At 41.4% G+C, this 6,099-nt stretch overlaps 1 protein-coding gene across 1 annotated transcript in view; it reads right to left on the reverse strand.

Moving 5' to 3' along the window:
- LOC101848389 (tyrosinase-like protein 2) overlaps positions 1 to 6,099 on the reverse strand; it is a 16,003-nt gene that overhangs the window by 8,905 nt on the left and 999 nt on the right. The window lies entirely within an intron of this gene.

Genomic DNA, 6,099 nt, shown 5'->3' on the forward strand with positions numbered 1-6,099 from the left:
GGGGGGGTGAGTGGGCGGTGGTGAGGAGACCCTTCTCATTTTTATGAGGCCTCTTCATCTATTTTAAGGCGTGGAGAAATAGTGTGTGTTATTTGCACCCTCTCTTCCGATCACTGCACTGCACACATAGAGCAGCGACAAGGATGTCAAACATAGCCGTCCCAGGTTACATACAACTAAATATAATATTGTTACTTTTCTTTTAACATGTTTGCTTGAAGCGAATTCTATTACTTCTTCTCCAGCGGGAAAGCATTGCTTTAGACTCACACACCGAAGTCAGTATGTCAATGAACTGTCGTTTGTAGGTCGGTTTGGGTCTAGCGCATAATCGTGAGACCGATTTTAGGGGGAAATTCGGTATTTCAACGTGAATTAATTTTTTTAAAAGTCAGCTGCGACACTGGAAGTATTAATATAGAAATACAAGTAATAATTAAGTTAACCAAAAAATCCCTCTGAAATTAAGCCCTAAACAGTCAAAATATTAACCTACTCATGTGTTGATCAAAACCAAATGTGTTACGACGGGGTGGGGCCAGACGCTCGTCAATTGTTGGGCATATAGAAGTATTAGCATCTTAAAGCTTGTTCATTTGTCTTTCATTTTGGCGAAAAAAATACCAATCAATCTCGAATAGAAGTCAAGATATTTGCGATGAATGAGATAGGAGACAACTGGCATCAGGGGTAAAATTAGCGAAAAAATGGCCCCCGAAGCTTGACAACTTCCAAAGCTTGAGTTTCCTTTGACACCGCAAATTTACATCTTATGTCTCTTTGATCAACGTTTTTCAGTAAAGTCCACACCGAAATGTGTTCATACATAGAAGATACCGAGCAGTAGAAAAATTGAGGAGGGGGTGCCTAAAGGCCAAAAAATGCGATGTCCCTGATTATGACATTATTTCTAGCTGGGTACCCGTTCGATGAACGGACTCAAAGAATCGATCGTCATGTCATTGTGGTGCCAGTGCACACTGCGTGCTAACGGAAGTCTCACTTATTTACAATGGCGTCTTAGAAGACGGACTTTTCCCAGAATAGATCTAAACGAAACTAGTGACAAACTGAACATTAAACTACACTGATTTCAGACTCCTTAATATAACTGTGCACCTTTTAAATTATTCTGAACCACAGTTATTTTTTTCTAATTCGAAAGTTAAGTGGTTTGGAAGTTTCAGGCGACCAAAGTGACAAATTTTCACAAATATAAATAGATTATATATAGATTGTTTTTTGTTGTCAGAAAATTTTACCCGTGTAATTTGTGAAACATTTCAATTTTATCTCTCTATAGGACGTGTATTTCTTTTAGTTGTGTGTTACCTGCACAGTACAGTAACGCTGTACACTGCAGGGGAACATGTGACGTGAAGACCAATATGTCAGCCCTGATGGATGACTATGCTCAGATTCAACTGCGAGTGATGTACACTTCGGAGATCAAATCAAATTTTACCTTGCAGTCAGTATGTCAATGAACTGTGGTTTGTAGGTCGGTGTCGGGTCTAGCGCATAATCTACACATGACTAGTTAATAATTATGTCCACTCAAACGCACTCTCTAATATGCATATGTGTGTATGTTAGTATGTGCACGCGTGTGTGTGTGTGTGTGTGTGTGTGTGTGTGTGTGTGTGTGTGTGTGTGTGTGTGTGTGTGTGTGTGTGTGTGGGTGGGTGTGTGGTGTTTGAGAGAGAGAGAGAGAGAGAGAGAGAGAGAGAGAGAGAGAGAGAGAGAGAGAACGAGGGGGGGGGGGGGGGTAAAGTGAATGGGCTAAGAATGTCGAAGCCTTGGTGCCTTAGAGTGTACTTATATTAGTTTTTGTATACGTAAATTAGTCTGTGTTAGGGTGTGTTATTTTTCGCTTGATGATTTCATTGAATGCGTGACTGCCCATGTATAAATACGAGAAATAAGCATGCCTCTGTATAGGAGAAACTTACAAGAAATACAAAGAGCAGAGAATATCAACAGTTCACCTTTCAGCAGTCAAGTGTGCGGGCAACGATCTGCTGTTTTACCACACCCGTTAGCCTACTTTGAAAATGTCGTTCTTCATAACCACACACAACCTTTTGTTACTCTATGTACATAACATGCATGATCGACAACAAAAAGTTCCAAATATGTTCTTCGACAAAAGCCACTCTGACCCTTTCATATGTTTCAAACGTTCTCTAACTCCTAGCCTAAAGAAAAAAAAGAAACAATTTCCTGGAGAGGTCATCTCTGACTCAGAGGTTGACGTGTAATGACCCTCCATCCTTCACCGTCGCAAGCTGCTACTGCACGTACTGCTATATCCAGTGTCCAGGCCATTCCATGTTTTTATGTTGTCCATCTATGTTTCTCTTTGTCTTCCCCTGTCCCCTGGCCCTCCTGCCCCACATCCCTCCTTCTAGCACCTCGTTCACAATGGTTTCATGTCTTTTTAAGTGGTTTAAGTATTGTAGTTTCCTACCTTTTATTTCATTCAGCCGAGTTTGTCTTGTGTGGAGAATCTGACACACCGTATTGTTCACCTTTTTTGCTTCCCAACTTATTCTGGCCATTCTACGGTAGCACCACATTTTAAACGCAGTTATTTTGTTTTCTTTCTGTAACAAAGTCCAGGTCTCAGCACCATTATTATAGGAATGTGGAGAAGATGTCTTCTTTGATCAATGCATTTCTTTGGAATCATACGTAGTAAGTTCCCACCCTTTCCACGGTGGCCGGCCACAATCGTCTTTTGGGTCTCGACATGCCCTTATAGTGAGCCACACACCTTGCTATCGTGCCTCGAGACCATTCAAAAGGTTGTGATACCTACCTCTGCTCCCTACACCACTCATGACTTCGAGTGCTAACGTAGACCACCCCCATCACCTGCAGCTGGTGAATACATTTTATAAGGCTCCTCCCCGGGCGACCTGGCCAGCTTGCTAGAACCTGCCAGGGACAGAAGTCCCCGCTGATGATAGAGCTCCCGGGATCGTAAGGACTTGCAAGCTTCCCCACCACGACAAGGCATGTGTACAAGAGAAGAAGAAACAACTAGCCCTGAAATAAATCCAGTTGTAAAATCTGCATTGTATATTTGTTTTTAGTTGGGGTTTTCTTTTCAATATCTTTATTTGTTCGTGACGTTGAGAATTCAGCTTTAAGTTCATATTTCTGCATTTCTTCACACCGAAGACTTGCACGATCGTCTGGAACCTCTATTAATTTCAAGGACTCTCTTTTGATTTAAGCCTACCATGAGCAAGGCTAGGCTCTTAATGAAGCCGATGAGGAGTACTTTTACACTTTCACAATAAAAAAATCATTACGCCCTTCATTACCAAAGTGTCTAGCCAGGCTCATCCGCAAAAAATAGTGCTCTTTTTTCTATGATAAAACTGTAATCAATCATTCAGACAATCACTTTAGAACACCCGGAGGTTACTGGTGAAACAAACGAGGGTATTAGGAATAGCTGTTGGAGCAGGGGAGTGGGGGAAGGCTGGAATTGTCTCCCTCACCTGCCAAGGTGTCTCGTTTGGATTGCTAACAATAAATATTTTTTTTAACATTCCTTTTCAACATTACTTATCAAACTCTAGTAAAATTAGAGACTGAAATTTACCTCGACGAACATAGTTATATCTCAGGACGTGTTGTTTCCCCTTTGAATTCTCTTCACACGAATTGCAATATCCAAAACCTCACACACTGTGCGTACACATGACTTGTATTCTCTTTACAATTACACGTACATCGTAGCAGCACAGTTTAGCAAAAGCTTAGAATATTATTTCCCATTGCAATCCGGAGACTCACAACACGCGGCCTTCAAGGAGCCCCCATCTGCACACCCACTGGGCCACTCGGCTCGGCATTTACTTCGCTATCATCATTGTCCTTTCTGAAATTATATTCATTATGCATACCATGTAACCCCTTTGACCTCTGACATGGACCAGGTTCCGAGAAGGCGGCACCGGGCACCGGTCAAGCGGCCCAGCACGATGACTCAAGAAGTAGCCACTAGACTGACCACTGACTTGACATAGTGACTGTCACCACCTTGACCTGATGTAACCTCTCGTGTCGAGGCGCTTGTTCGTCAGGGGAACAATAGTGGCCCTTTCTCTCACATAAGACCTCTCCTTTTTTGTCCCCATTCCTAAAAGCGATGATTATTCAAAGTGAGGTCCCTAAATAGATGAGCATAAAAAAAACCAGAAATAATTAGGGATATACAGTATAGTATACAATATTATGCTATTGCAGCCATTTAAAGGCAAAGACACCTACATACACAAACATACATGCGCACGCAGACACACAAACACACACATACACGCGCATGTACACACACACACACACACACACACACACACACACACACACATACATGCGTGTACATACACAATATATACAAACACACACACACACACACACACACACATACATACACACACACACACACACACACACACACACACACACACACACACACACACACACGCAAGGAAGACCAAACAAAAATTCACACATATGTAGATAAATAAACACGAGCAAGAGAGCGTGGATACGCAAGCACAAACACGATTGCTCGCACATAATATACACAGTCAAATTATTGTCAAATTTGTCTAAAGCCCGCTCCACACCTGCAGTAGACTCGCCGGATTGGCTCCAACAGGCCGACCTGCTTGTAGAATGGAAGGTGTTTATTAATGGTGGCTCGGACAGCTGGTGACAATGTCAGTTTGGCTGGCTTCAGTTCGACATAAGACATGTTAAATATTTGGAAGGCTTGCAACAGGAAGACAGCGTCCCTTTGATTTTTTTCAGCCGGGAAGAACATTTTAACATGTTAAAAAACAAATATCACTCAGATTTTAAAAACTATAGTTATATTTTTTAGCTCAGCGTGTCAAAAAGAACAAAGTCTGCGCTACACTGCTCGATTTATTGCATATTAACAAAATTATTTGTTTCCTTATTCATTGTACTAATTGACAAGTTCAAGGGAATGATTGGCTGTCTACTTGTGCTGTGTGGATACACACTGAGTTCCGGTTTAACCTACGGGTTTACTCGAGAGTTCAACTCGAACAAATCTAACTGCAGGCAAAGATGCTGCAGGTGTAGAGGACTTAAGACGATCACCCATTGTCGGGGAGACTTGTAACCGTCTTACACACTTTCATTGTAATGTTTTAAAAAACGCAAGGGGGAATGGGAAGTAGCCTTTTGTACATGCCGTTATCTTATACAGGTGACCGTCAGAGCAGGTTCGGCTGTATATGTAAGGCAACGTGGTGAAATCAGGCGCTCGTCAAAATAATATAATGAAGGAAATCGGCATTTTGGGGGCCTTTGGGCAATTTTTTTTATTTTTTTTTGGGGGGGGTGGGGCTTGGTACCTTCTATGTACATTTAAGAACACATTTCTGTATGATTTTACCAAAAAAACGTTGATCAAAGGCACAGAAAATGTGAATTTGCAGTTTCCAAGGACACTCAAGCTCTGGTACTCACCGAACTTCGGCGGCCATTGTCTCACCAATTTTACCTCTGACGTCAGACGACATCTACCTCCTTCAATCGCAAATATCTTGACTTCCATTCAAGATAGATGGGTAATTTTCTTCCACCAAATGCAAGACAGATTAACAAGCTTTAAGACAATTCTAATAACTCCATGTGCCCAACAGCCTGACGAACGCCTGATTCCACCGCGTCGTGACACATAATGTACACCATAATCAGGCGCAAGAGACACACACCAAACTTAGTAAAGAGACTGTATATCATCAAACAAAATAGCTTTACATGCATTCGTGAGCTTGACACATGTTTGACTTCTTTTTTGACTGTGTGGTACCTGTGCATGTGTTCTTTCAAAATTGAAAGCGAAGTGAATAGAGCAATGGGTTAAGGGTTCAGATTAATTTTTATGTTGAATTCAGGAATTAGTACTTTGGAGTAAACCTACCTCAACTATTTATCTAGTTCCAGCAAAGTAATTTCATTCAGTCTATGATAAAAAATATTTTTTTTATAATAGAGTACTAATGAAGGCCGTTCTAACTTCTTCGTATTTTTTATTTTGAAAAG

This window comes from Aplysia californica, unplaced genomic scaffold (assembly GCF_000002075.1).
Source record: "Aplysia californica isolate F4 #8 unplaced genomic scaffold, AplCal3.0 scaffold00862, whole genome shotgun sequence".
NCBI lineage: Eukaryota > Metazoa > Mollusca > Gastropoda > Aplysiida > Aplysiidae > Aplysia > Aplysia californica.